Source organism: Girardinichthys multiradiatus, chromosome 13 (genome assembly GCF_021462225.1).
Source record: "Girardinichthys multiradiatus isolate DD_20200921_A chromosome 13, DD_fGirMul_XY1, whole genome shotgun sequence".
Classification (NCBI taxonomy): Eukaryota; Metazoa; Chordata; class Actinopteri; order Cyprinodontiformes; family Goodeidae; genus Girardinichthys; species Girardinichthys multiradiatus.
This window is the reverse complement of record NC_061806.1, coordinates 15,152,202-15,164,941: the sequence shown is the minus strand read 5'-3', so window position 1 is coordinate 15,164,941 and position 12,740 is coordinate 15,152,202.

Below are 12,740 nucleotides of genomic sequence, written 5' to 3'. Positions count from 1 at the left end.
AGCACAGTCAAATGTAGAGTCTAACTGGTTCTCTTGATGTTTCTTTTCAACCCTTAGGTCACATATTTAACCTACTGAGCTCCTATAAGGGATTCTGCTGTCTTTGATCCAACCTTTCAAAGTCCCTTATGGGTCGGTCTCCTGGCAAACCTCCCAAGATTCTCCAATTCCACAATACATGATAGATTTTGGCAAATGTTTATTCTTAAAGAACTCTGATCATCATCAATGGGAAAACAAAAATCATCATCCATAGTTACAATCATTTAAGGACTAAAATGCCAGTGCTATTATGGATATTAAAAACTGAAATCTGGCGTTTTTCTCTTAGGTTAAACAGATTAGTTTGTCTGCTTTTTGTTGTTTTTTTGTTTTTGTTTGTTAATGTCAAAGAAAGAATGATATACACCAACATTTACCAATATTCAAAAAATTTATTTCTGCCCTTCAATCTGCTTTCTCTCAATAAGCAGAAAATGATTCATGGAAAAGTGTCAGGCTTTTAATTATTTTTTGCACAGTTTTTTTAAAGATGAATATAAAAGTTTGTCGAATCGTTACAAACTCGCCCAAATCTCTCTAGTGCTTACAAAGCCAAAAATTACTTCTTTGAATCATTCATTTATTCATTAGTGTTGTCAGTTTAAGATCAAATGAATGTGCCAGAGCTAAAGGTAACATAATAAATAATAAGCACATTGTCTTAGTTCATTACATCCTATTGTCCTATAGGGTGATGACACCCAACAACAACAACAAACAAACTTTAAACTGGTCTAAAATCAATTTAGGGCAGATATCTTTAAATTAACAGATCATACTGGTCTCAAGATTTAACATTCCCACCTGAGATCCTGAACTGGATAAAACAGTCAATAAATATGAACAAATGCACAAATAAACAAATGATAGAGGATTCTACTAGTAAATAAGGTGTGCTGCTCAGAATATTTAGTCTGGTAAGGAGAAAAACCTAACATGCAAAGCAGACTTTTTTAATACTGTAGTCCAGCTTAGAAGTGCAAAGGGAAAAAAAGTAGAAATGTAGTCAAAAGGCAAGAAAAGAATGATCCTGATTAAAAAACAGCTATTTTACAGACACTGAGTGATGATCTGCTTCCACTCAAGGATGAGTGGATAAGGACATCAACAGAGGACATTAAAAATATCAAGAACCAAACATTATGATCAAAAATGCCATAGCAGGGCATCATGGGGAAAATTAGCTCATTAGTATTGTTAATGCTACTACTACATGGATGTTACACACAATGAGTTGGGAACAGTCCTGCAGCAATGAGGACACACTGTGCCTCCTCAGTATTTGGGCAGATGCACACATAGCCAAACGGCTAGAAAAGAATCAAGAATGAGGTCGTGTCCAGCATGTTTAGCAAGAAAAAGTAGGAGCGGGGGTTTGAGCTGCATTAAAGTGAATAAAGCTTTGCCAAGGTTATCTAAAAGCATGAAACACATTAAAGTTTTCCTCCATTTCCAGGTCTGTCATCTGTCCAGCCCTAGTCATTTCTGTCCAAATGGACCAATAATCGTCACACTAAATTTTGCTCATATTCTAGAATTTTTGTGTAAACATGTGCATCAAAATTTAGAATAACAAATAACAAAAACAACTTTATTTACCGGTTACCCTGCGATGGACTGGCGACCTGTGCAGGGTGTACCCCACCTCTCACCCATAGACTACTGGAGATAGGCACCAGCTTCCCCGTGACCTACTATGGAAAAAGCAGTATAGAAAATGACTGACTGACTTTATTTACCTGTATTAATCAACGTTCCATTATTTTTAATTTAGCAGGAACATTAGTTAATGTTCTGTTTTAAATAAAATAATTACATAGTTTTTTTGTTTTAAATTACTCATTAAAATGTAACTGTCTGGTATTTTTATGGTACCCTAATGATGTAAAACAAGCCTATGCCTAGTTGTTATGGCACAGTAACTTAGAAAGATGTAACTAAAGGAATATCTTGCTTTGAACAACAACATCTAAATATATTTTAATGATGCCAAATTGGTAAAAATCACTAGATTGTATTCTTCTTTGTAAAGTCTCAATAAACATTTGTGTAAACACATTACTTTGCAGTTTAGCCATGGTTATTCTCACTGTAAGTACAGGGGGGGTATTTTTCCGTCTTCAAAGGGCACATGTGTCTACAATCTTCTCACCTGGGGGCTTTGTCAACAGCCAGAAGGTTTTAATGGAACTTGGTTTTAGGATTTGCCCATGTCTTTGGTCTTGTTCAAAGGAGTGTCTCTTTGAGGCTTCTCTGAGTCTCAAGCAGCTAAAAGAAAACAAGGTTCCCACAAGAGAATGGCCCCTTTAGACCTTATAGATAGATTCAGACTGAATCACCAGCTCTCTATTATATATGTCATGTATCAGTCTGAAAAAGCTCTTGGTTAGCCTGAATTGTCAAGTGGCCCCTCAACAAAAAGCATTAACACAAAGTGAGCATTTGTGGATATTTGGTTTCAGTTGTTTTTGCATCTGTTAGTTCTGCTACCATGGAGGACAACTGGAGTTTATGCCCATAACATTATTTTCCTGTTTGAATTTTTGTGTGCAGCTGCAAGAATTTCTAGTGAAATCACAATTTCCTTTCTCATGGTCCAAGCTTAAATAAATGTATTATTTTCTCCAAACTAAAAATACTCTTACAACATGAGAAGTAACATTATTGTAAAATGGGAATTAGTTTGTCTTTTTTCTTAAGGAACTCAGTGTTAGTGATTCACTTCAAACAGGCTAAGTCTCATTGAGAAAATAAAATCAAATTTTCAAAAGAGATCAGTTTCAACATTATATAAAATCATATATGGATCATTTGGAAGCACTTGAAAAAAAAAAAAGCCTTCAAAATTAAATTTTTTTAATTAATGAGAAATAATAAGAAAGAAAAATCTTAGATAACACCACAAAAGCCATTTTTTTTATTGTATTTTTTTGTTTGAATTAGAATTATGTGTTAACATAATAAAGCAAAGAAAAAAAATCATTACTGTTACTTTCCAGTCATTACTTTTTTTACACTGCAGTATCAGTCCTGTGAGAGCCTACATTTGATTTGTTTGTGTGAAACAGTTGGGCTGTCCTAGTTTACCATTACTCACAGCTGGCACGCCTTAATTGTTGCTATGAATAGTTTTCCTTTCTCCTGCTAGTCTTATACCTCTGTAACAGTGAAGCCCCTGTTAACCAAACCCAGACTAATTATCACATTCTCTCCGTCCAGTGTAACCCACCTGAGTGCAGCTGGCTAAGCAGTCGGTAGTACTGTGGCTTTCTAACAGTCACTCAACTGCAAAGCCTGGTCACTCAACTAACTCCTTAAGGATCATGAATCCTGCCTGGGTTTTTTTTCCTCATGCCTGGTGTAACCCCTGACAGGCTGATTAATCATGTCTCACGATTATGCATACTATTCAAACAATAACACCCAGGATCTGTAAAAGTCATTCCTAAAACTCACTCATTTTTAGTTTGTGCATAACTAGAAAAACTATAAATGGTGGGTTATTTATTGCTGATGTTTGGTATTTCTAAAGTATTGAAAACAATGTTGTAATTATGAATATGAATATATTATTTAATATTTAATATTAATACTTTAATATTTTATTAAATAATATTTCGGTCTGTTAAGGGTTGTCCTGTGAATACCAGCCCAATAAGGCGGTGGTATTAGGACAAAATTGAAAGGGATGAGCCAAGCTCTGACATTATTGAACAGCAAAACTCTGCACACACATGGAATGAATTCACACAATTTCTTAAAATACAAGAATTTATTAACAAAAATAAATTAACTCAAGTCAAACATATTTCAATCAACAAACTCTTTACTATGCTAAAACAATCCAACTAAACTACCAAGCAGAATTAAAGAATAAGGAAGACTATGTACAATATAAATAAGTTGATCAAAGATGGTTGAAAACCATGACCGAAAGAGTGATGAAACATTACCACGCAATGTTATTTATGTTTGAGAACCAAGGATTATCTGGAAGTGAAGTTAAGTTAGTCTTGGAACTAACTTAGGCAATAATTGGCATATATTTAGACAACCATTTAGAGTGCAAAATGAGATAAAATATTATTTAAATAAAATAATATTTGAAAGAATGATTTGCTGAATAAAACCTACCTTGTGGATGACCAATTTTCAACGGTGTTTAATTAGCTGCCTTTATTTATTAAAATAATCTTTAAAGAAATATAATTTTGAATAAGAGCCAAATCTTTGAGAAATAGGCTTAATTGTTTTATGTAGTTATCAAGTTTAATAAAATAATATTTAGGGAAACATTATTTTACTAGATTTAAAACCAACAACCTTTTTGAGTAAATGATCTTTAGCAGGCAAGCATGTGTTATTAGCTGTTAGCGGCTAAAGCTAAACAAAAGAAGCTTATAGCTTATCATCAGAATCAAACACATTCCTTTAAATACCATTAATAAAAGGGTGAAATGCAGAAATGGATGGCGCGTTATGGCTGATCTTCTGTGTTTAAAATCACCCTTTAAATAAAGTTTGTCTTAACTTAAGAAAAAAAACCACAAACACAACACAAACTGAGCACATCTGGTGAGCAGATAATCTGCTAGCACTAAGATGACTGAGTTTTCAACATAAACAAAACTAAACATAATAAAACAAAAAATGTTCAGATTATTTCATTCTAAACTACTTCTCTCTGCTCAAAACACAACCTCTTACGTGAACCGTGCTGAGGAAAAGTTGTCTGGGGCGACGAAGTTGAAGAAAGTATCCACAGTGAACAAAGGGTTAACTGCAGCTAACCTCCGTAGCTGTGGGGTGGGGTGGCTCGTTCTGTCAGGCTGGCCAAACTGCACGTTACTGCGTCGTAGAGACAGGGTCTTTGCTGGGAACTCTCTGGAACACAGTTTGTTTCTGTAGACCGCTAAGAGAAAGTCAAGCAACGCTTGTACCTTAATTACCCCCGTTCATGAATGAATACCGGATACACAAACAGCAATTCATTCCTACTTAACTTAGTCCATATGATTGCATGATTGCATGACACTCTTGGATCCAGTTTGAAGAGTTATGTCTGTTTGCCTGCAAAGAGACATTAGAGCGCTGTGTCCCTCCGTCCAGTTCTTCTGGGGACCTGCGTGGAAGAGGTCAGTTTGTTGCAAAAGCGGGGTTTTTATTCGGACAGTGACGTCACGGGAAGTCTGCTGTAATTCCCTGTTTCTGGATGTGCTTCCAGGAATGTTCTTATCATGTTGTACCCATGGCTGTGGTCCCAACAACAATAAAGGGAAAAAGATAAAGAAAGTAAAGAAGGAAGAAGGTAGGCAAAGAATTTAACTGAAAACCGTGACCCCAAAGCCATGAATTAAACCCAACCATAAATTTTGTAAAGGGTCATGTAGTTTTGGTTGCATGTATGGTGACTTAGTAATATTTCTATAGCAGTTACAAATGAGGAACAAGGTCAGTAAATAGCTTGGTCTTAATTTGCCTTCAATAATTTTATCTCTTGGCACCTTGGTTTTGTTCCTGTTAACCAATCGAATCAAAACACAGACTTTGACCTTAAGTTGCAAACCAGAATGTTTTTATCCAACTTGTAACATTAAACTGACAAAGCTGTCATCGGTGTCAAACCAAAGTACTGTAGCAAATATTAGTCTCCCTGTGAATCACCAAGTATGGATACTTAACACAGCAGCACCAAACCTCCCTCAAAATCAGAGATGCTTAGCCAACTTAATGTCATAATCCCTTCCGCTTCATCAGAACTGCATAACTACTACCGTGACGGGCTCAGCTCGCTTACTCCATGGAGCGAACACTCAACCATCCAACCTCATCAAGTCTTTTTATCAGAATGATCTCTTTAAAGTTGGATCACCCCATCCCGTCGCCCTACTTAAAGCCAATGTCACGTTAGCATCGATAGACCGTCTCCCTCGTTTATGTAGCCACATCACTGTGGATATAAACTTATTACAGAGTGAGGGGCATCAGCTCTTGCTTTTTGGGATTAATGTAACTGGAAACTTTGTCAGCATGTATGAACATCTCCACTGGGAAAAAAAAAAGAAAAAAGATTTGCATTACATAAGCGTCACTTATCAACCCTTGATACTTTTTCTTTTTTTTCTAGAGAGAAATACATTCAATAATTAGCTATTTAGAGACCATTTCAGATTCACCTGTCAGGATAACTTTAAAAAGCCTCTTTTTAGTTTGTAATTTAGACTAAAATAAATAATATCTGATTGCCACTGTCACAGTTTAACTTAAGGCTACATGTACATTGGGCGTTAGTTAGCGTCACATTTCTTTTGTCTTTTAAATATGAGGACCTCTGCTTTTCTTTTATCCAGACATTCATTAATATATGCCACTACTTTATTCTTTTTTTTCTCATTCATATCTACCAAATTGTGTTTTACAGCTAACACTGTGCAATACCATAAAGAGGCCATTATGTTGTGAAAAGTGAGAGCTTATAAACAACTTGCCATTAAGCCAGTGGGCAAATGAGGAACTACTATGAAAGGGGGTGCCCCACAAACTATGAATCACCAATTTATACTGTAGATGACTTGGGTGCTGGACATTTAGCCACTCCTCTGTCTTATACGTGATGTTGGAAGAAAATTTACATCTGGTAACAATCAAAACAGAGATGCTGAACAGTAAAAAATTCTGGACTGGTATACTGGTATAGCTTACTTCTTTTATTAGGTGCAACAGATGATGCTTACAAAATGTTTGCAGTTGCTTTCTGATCATTCAGAAACATGTACTTCCTGCTCTGCTGAAGCATGGAATGTGTAGATGTCATATGTGATCTTTTTTGGAAATGATTTCTGATTACATTGGATAGAAATAGAAGAAAAAACATGATTTTGTGATGAAGTCACAGCAGCCATGATTTTCATCAAAATGGAGATAGTCTGACCCATGTGTTCTTAGTAATCACTGCTCTACCACCACAGGAATATTCAATTGTTACTCGACTGACCTCACTGATTCAAATCAACAAATGAGATGCTGTTATGTTGGTTAAAATATAACAAAAAAACATCACTGGCCCTAAATATTGTACACAAAGAGCATTTTATAGAATCAAAATAACCTTTTTTGTGAGGTTTGTGCACACAAACAAGGAATTTGAAATTGGTTCAACTTTGCTCTCATTGAAGACATTTTACATATAAATATATAAGAAGGGAACACAAAAATGTTTTTTTTTGTAAATTGAATGCTACTGTTCAGTATGTACCAAACCGTAGCATTCACGTTTTCTGAAGGTAAAAACGCTCTGCATGTAGTAGGTATAAGGACTATGGCCTATTTCTAAAGCTGCACACTCAACCATTTTATTTATTTATTGCTGCTACAATGGGGGTGACGGTGTCCTTACACCTAAAAAGGCTAATCAGTCTCTCCGAGACTGAGCGGTCAGGGGCAAAAGGGACAGCGAGTGTACACGTATGTATGCCAACCTAAACTCTAACCTCATCTTTCCATCTTCTAGTCTTACTTCTTCCAACCTTTTTCTTAACAACTAGTCTTTCCCCTCTCGCTGCTTCCATGCTGATCTGCAGCTGTTCTCTACAGGACAGTCCTAACAGCTGCAGATACTTTGGGGTACTAAAGACCTTGCCATAGGATGTGCAACCCTGAGCTGCTCTGTTATCAATCCTTTATTACGACAAATCTTTTGTGGGGTGTTACAAAGTATTTTAATCAACAGTACATTCTGTTTTTGTATATTTCTATTAAAACTTTATTTGAATATTGCAGAGGCACATTGTCAGGGCCTAAAATGTATTTAAAAGATGTCCTGATTCCACCCTAGAGACAAAAAACTGCATTAATTTAATTAATATATGTCAGAAGAATAAATTACATGATTGTCCTCAGTACAATGGTGGAAAACTACCTTGTTTCTGTGTTTACTGGCAAGCTTGTGCCTTAAGGCTCATCTATGCTCACTTTACGTACATAAACAGAAAAAAGTGTAAATTTTCAGTACAGACCTTTCTATTCTGTATGGAGGTGTACCAAACGAATACGTTATTTTTAACCTGAACCTTCTTCCTGCAAGGCAACAGTTCTGCCAACTGTGTCACCATGTAGCCGGCAAAATGTAAACATGCTTAAGACGATTTTTGGGAAAATTATTTTTGCAACAGAGAAATGTGTCCAGGGACTGATTTCTTATGGTAACACATGTTTCATTTAGATCAGTCATGTCACTCTAATCTCATATGTACGATTTATGATCACACATATTAATTTCACTTATATTTAACTTGATTGTAAGGATAGAGAACATGTGAGCAGTTCTGTTAATTACATTTCTTTTAATCTTAAAAGCACTATTTCCAATAATTTCACCTTGTGTAAAGGCCAACTTTAACATGACTTACCAAATGTCTAAATTCTTAGTTGGTATGCAAATATTAAGCAATCTGACTGAAAAAGTAGGACATAGAACACAGTATAGGAAACTTTGCTCTGCTTTTCTGAAAGCTAAACATCCAAAAGTTCAGCAATTCATTTTGAAAAATACAAATACAATTAAAAATTATCTCAAAATTTTGTACCAGAGCAGCTATCTCATGGCTGTTCTGGGGCAAAAATTATCTGGTTTGTCATGAACTTTGCGCAGGGCTTCCTAGTGAAAGATGGTTAAATACATTGTATAAGTTTTCCACCGCTAGATTAAATGGTATATTTATAACGTAGCAACATCCTCTATGACAATCTGACTGAGATATATAGAGAATAAGAAAAAAAAAATTACCAGATGCATAAACTAAATCAAGTTGAAAAGCTGTCATGGGAGACTGCCCTCCTCCCTGAGTTTCACATCCACTCCTTAATACTAAAGCACTAACGGGAGCTATGTAGATAAGGACAAGGGAGATAATAGAAGTAAATTCTGCTGTGCGGTGGCCCTGGCAAGGACTGACTGGCCAAGGTAATTCTCCCCTTTTCCACAAACAAAGGCAGACAATGGCCTTGGACTGGTAGAAAAGAAATGACACCTACCATAGCCACTCAGTGTTAGCTCTCACATGCTTAGAGAATGTTCTGCAGAGGGAATAAACAGAATTCTTCAGCTGCATTTTTGCAGTCATGCAATTCTCATAACGCATATTTCTTAGATCAATATCAAATTTGTTTTGTAATGTAATAAGTAAAAAAGCATTAAGCTTAATAAAATCAATTATAGATGGATGTCCAAAACACAGTCTTCTTTTATTCCAAGGGTATTAAATGAAAACCATTAGCACATTTAAATATACACTCGGTGGTGGCAGTACTATCATGCATAACTGGCAGCAATATCTGACATAGAGATGAAAGGACGTCTATCTGATGGACCATCAAGCTTTGCCTTCTGGACGAATATTCAGATCTTTCAAAAAAAAAACTCAATTACTCTAAGTTAATCATTCAGCTGTTGAATGTTTATGTAATTACAATACTATTCCTCCACTATTCAAGCAAATGGATGCGTGTTCTGCATCTGGCGTTTAAAACTTGATTTCCTTGGAGTTCATACAATAAGAGCTGAACCTCCCCTTCTCTCCATCATATCTGTGCAAGGTCACATGCAATTGCATGTCTCACCGCCTTCAGTTGTTGGGATTATGAATCTGAGAATATTATTTAATATTTAATAATAATTAATATTTTATGAAATAATATTTTGGTCTGTTAAGGGTTGTCCTGTGAATACCAGCCCAGTAAGGCGACGGTATTAGGACAAAATAGAAAGGTGTGAGACGAGCTCTGACATTATTGAACAGCAAAACTCACATATATGGAAAGAATTCATGCAATTTCTTACAATACAAGAATTTATTAACAAAAATAAGTCAACTCAAAGTCAAACATATTTCAATTAACAAACTCTTTACTATGCTAAAACAATCCAACTAACTACCAAGCAGAATTAAAGAATAGGGAAGACTAATGGGCTTTGTACAATATAAACAAGTTGATTAAAGATGATTGAGAACCATGACCGAATAGAGTGATGCAACATTACCATGCAATGTTATTTATGTTTGAGGGCCAAGGATTATCTTGAAGAATCTGGAAGTGAAGTTAAGTTAGTCTTGGAACCAACTTAGGCAATAATCAGCAAACGTTTAGACAACCATTCACAGTGCAAGATCAGATAAAATATTATTTTAATAAAATAATGTTTTAAATAATGATCTGCTGAAAAAAACCAACCTTCTCGATGACCATTTGCCAACGGTGTCTAATTAGCTGCCTTTATTTATTAAAATAATATTTAAAAAAATATTGTTAAGGGAATGGTAAAACATTTAAGGAAGTGTTTGGAAAAGAGCCAAATCTTTTTGGAGAAATGGACTTAATGGTGTTTACTTAGTTATCAAATTTAGTAAAATGATGTTAGGGACACATTATTTACCGGATTAAAAACTAAACCTTTCTGGGTAAATATTATTTAGCAGCAAGCACTGTCCTTACCTGTTAGCAGTTGAAGCTAAAAAAAAAGCTGATAGCTTAGCACCAGATTCAAACACACACCTTTAAAAATACCATCAATAATAGGGTTAAAAGGCATAAGCGCGGACGGCGCATTATGGCCGATCTTCTGTGTTTAAAATCACCCTTTAAATAAAGTTGGTCTTAACTTTAAAACACACAGACAAAGAACACAAAACTGAACATGTGTGCTGCATATATTCTGCTATATACAGATAGCTGAGTTCAACAAAACAAAAACATCATTAAATGAAAAACGTTTAGATCATTTCAATCTAAATCTTTCTAAATTATTCTGCCCAAAGACTTAACCTCATGAACTGTGGTGAGGAACGTTGTCCAAGGTGGAGAAGTTTGAAGAAACGTCCACAGTCTTTAAACGGTTAGCTACAGCTGTGGGGAGTGGCGGCTGTTCTGTCGGCCGGTCTGTAAACAAACAGTTAGCTTCTAGCTAATCTCTGTCGCTGTGGATGAAAGATGGCCCGTTCTGTCCACCAACCATAATGCACGTTACCGTAACCACGGTGATTGGGTCTCTGCTGTCTTCCTTCCAGACTGGGAGACCGCTCCGCTCGGCTTCATAGAGACCGCGCCTCTGTAGGGAACTTCTCTGGGACAGTTTGCTTCTGCAGGCCTCAGAGAGAAAGTAAGCAATTCTTACACCTTAATTTCCCCGCTCATGAATGAAAATACCAGATACACAGACAGTATTTCGTTCTTAAGTTTGCATATGATCGATTATCGTATGACATCCTTGGATCCAGTTGAAGAGTTTATGTCTGTTTGCCAGCAAAGAGACATTAGCACGTTGTTCCCCTCCTATCCCGATGATCACCGATGGAAGAGATTGGCTTGTTGGAGAGGGTTGCTCTTATTCAGACAGTGGCATCATGGGAAGTCTGCTGCTACAGCCCCTTTCCTCAGTTGATGGAAGTCAGTTAACTGCAATTTATTTCGAAAGTTCAGGAAAGTCTGTACCGGAGTTTTAATGTTGTTTCCATGGCTGGGTCCCAACACAGTCAATTGAGTGATTTATTATTTACATTCCAGAAACTCTTTCTAGACCATTTTCTTTCCATACACCTTAGTGTGAAATACATAACCTTTGTCCAAAGATGAGTTGTCAAGGCTTTTGCCTGTGCTAGAGAGTTCAAAGGATATGTAGAGAGATAATAACCTTGAACTCCATGTTTTGTCATAACTGAATGCAACAGCATGCCCATTGATGATCCATAACCTTTTGTCATTTGGAATTATTAATTATGTTGAAGGCAGGCAAGCCAGCCATATTCTGGACTAGAAATGTAAAAGTCCACCAATGTTTTATAAGGATGTGGTGGTATCATTAAAACACAACTTAATTTTTTCTCTGAGATTTTAAAAATCAGTACGTAAGTACACTGAGCAACTGGTCCGTTCCATCAGTTGTACATGTTATTGTAGGTTCTCATTTGACACTGAACTCCATTTTCACGATTGTTCAGGAATTTGCATCTGCTTGTGGCTCTAATGTTACAGACTGATTATATTCAAGGATAATGTCCATTCAGGAAACAGAAATGCATCAATCTGCAAAGTTGTTGTAGATGTCACACTGCTGCACTCCGTACACCAAAACAAGTATGCAGTTGGTGTTTTTGTTGAATAAAAAAAATGTTTTTACAACACTGGATCAATTATCTGTTGCAACATTTGACACAGGAGCAAATTTGTTATTCTATAATGGGGAATACCCAAATATTTGCTGGAATTTGGCAACCTGCCCTCCGGACTATTGAAGAAATGGACTTGGATGCTATGGCTCCATAATATTTGATTACCTTCTGTTCTTTTATTATTATTATTGTTATTATTATTATTATTATTATTATTATTATTATTATTATTATCATTAGATTTTGTGCACTGGCATGATAGTTCCCATCTTTTCATGATTTGGGGATGACAGAAATTGTGATATTCATTCTTTTGTATCTCAGTTTTTTTTTATCTATGTCTATGCACTGGTGCAGAGAGGTGGTGGGTGAGAATGTTTTTTTTTTTTTTTGTATGTTCTGTTCTGTTTTATGTGAGGAAAATACAATAAAGATAATTTTCAAAAAATAAAGTAATCATTAGATAGTGCTTCAGAAAGGGGTTATCCTACAGAATGGGTCAATTTTAACTTTTTTAAGAGTCTTTTAAGTCAC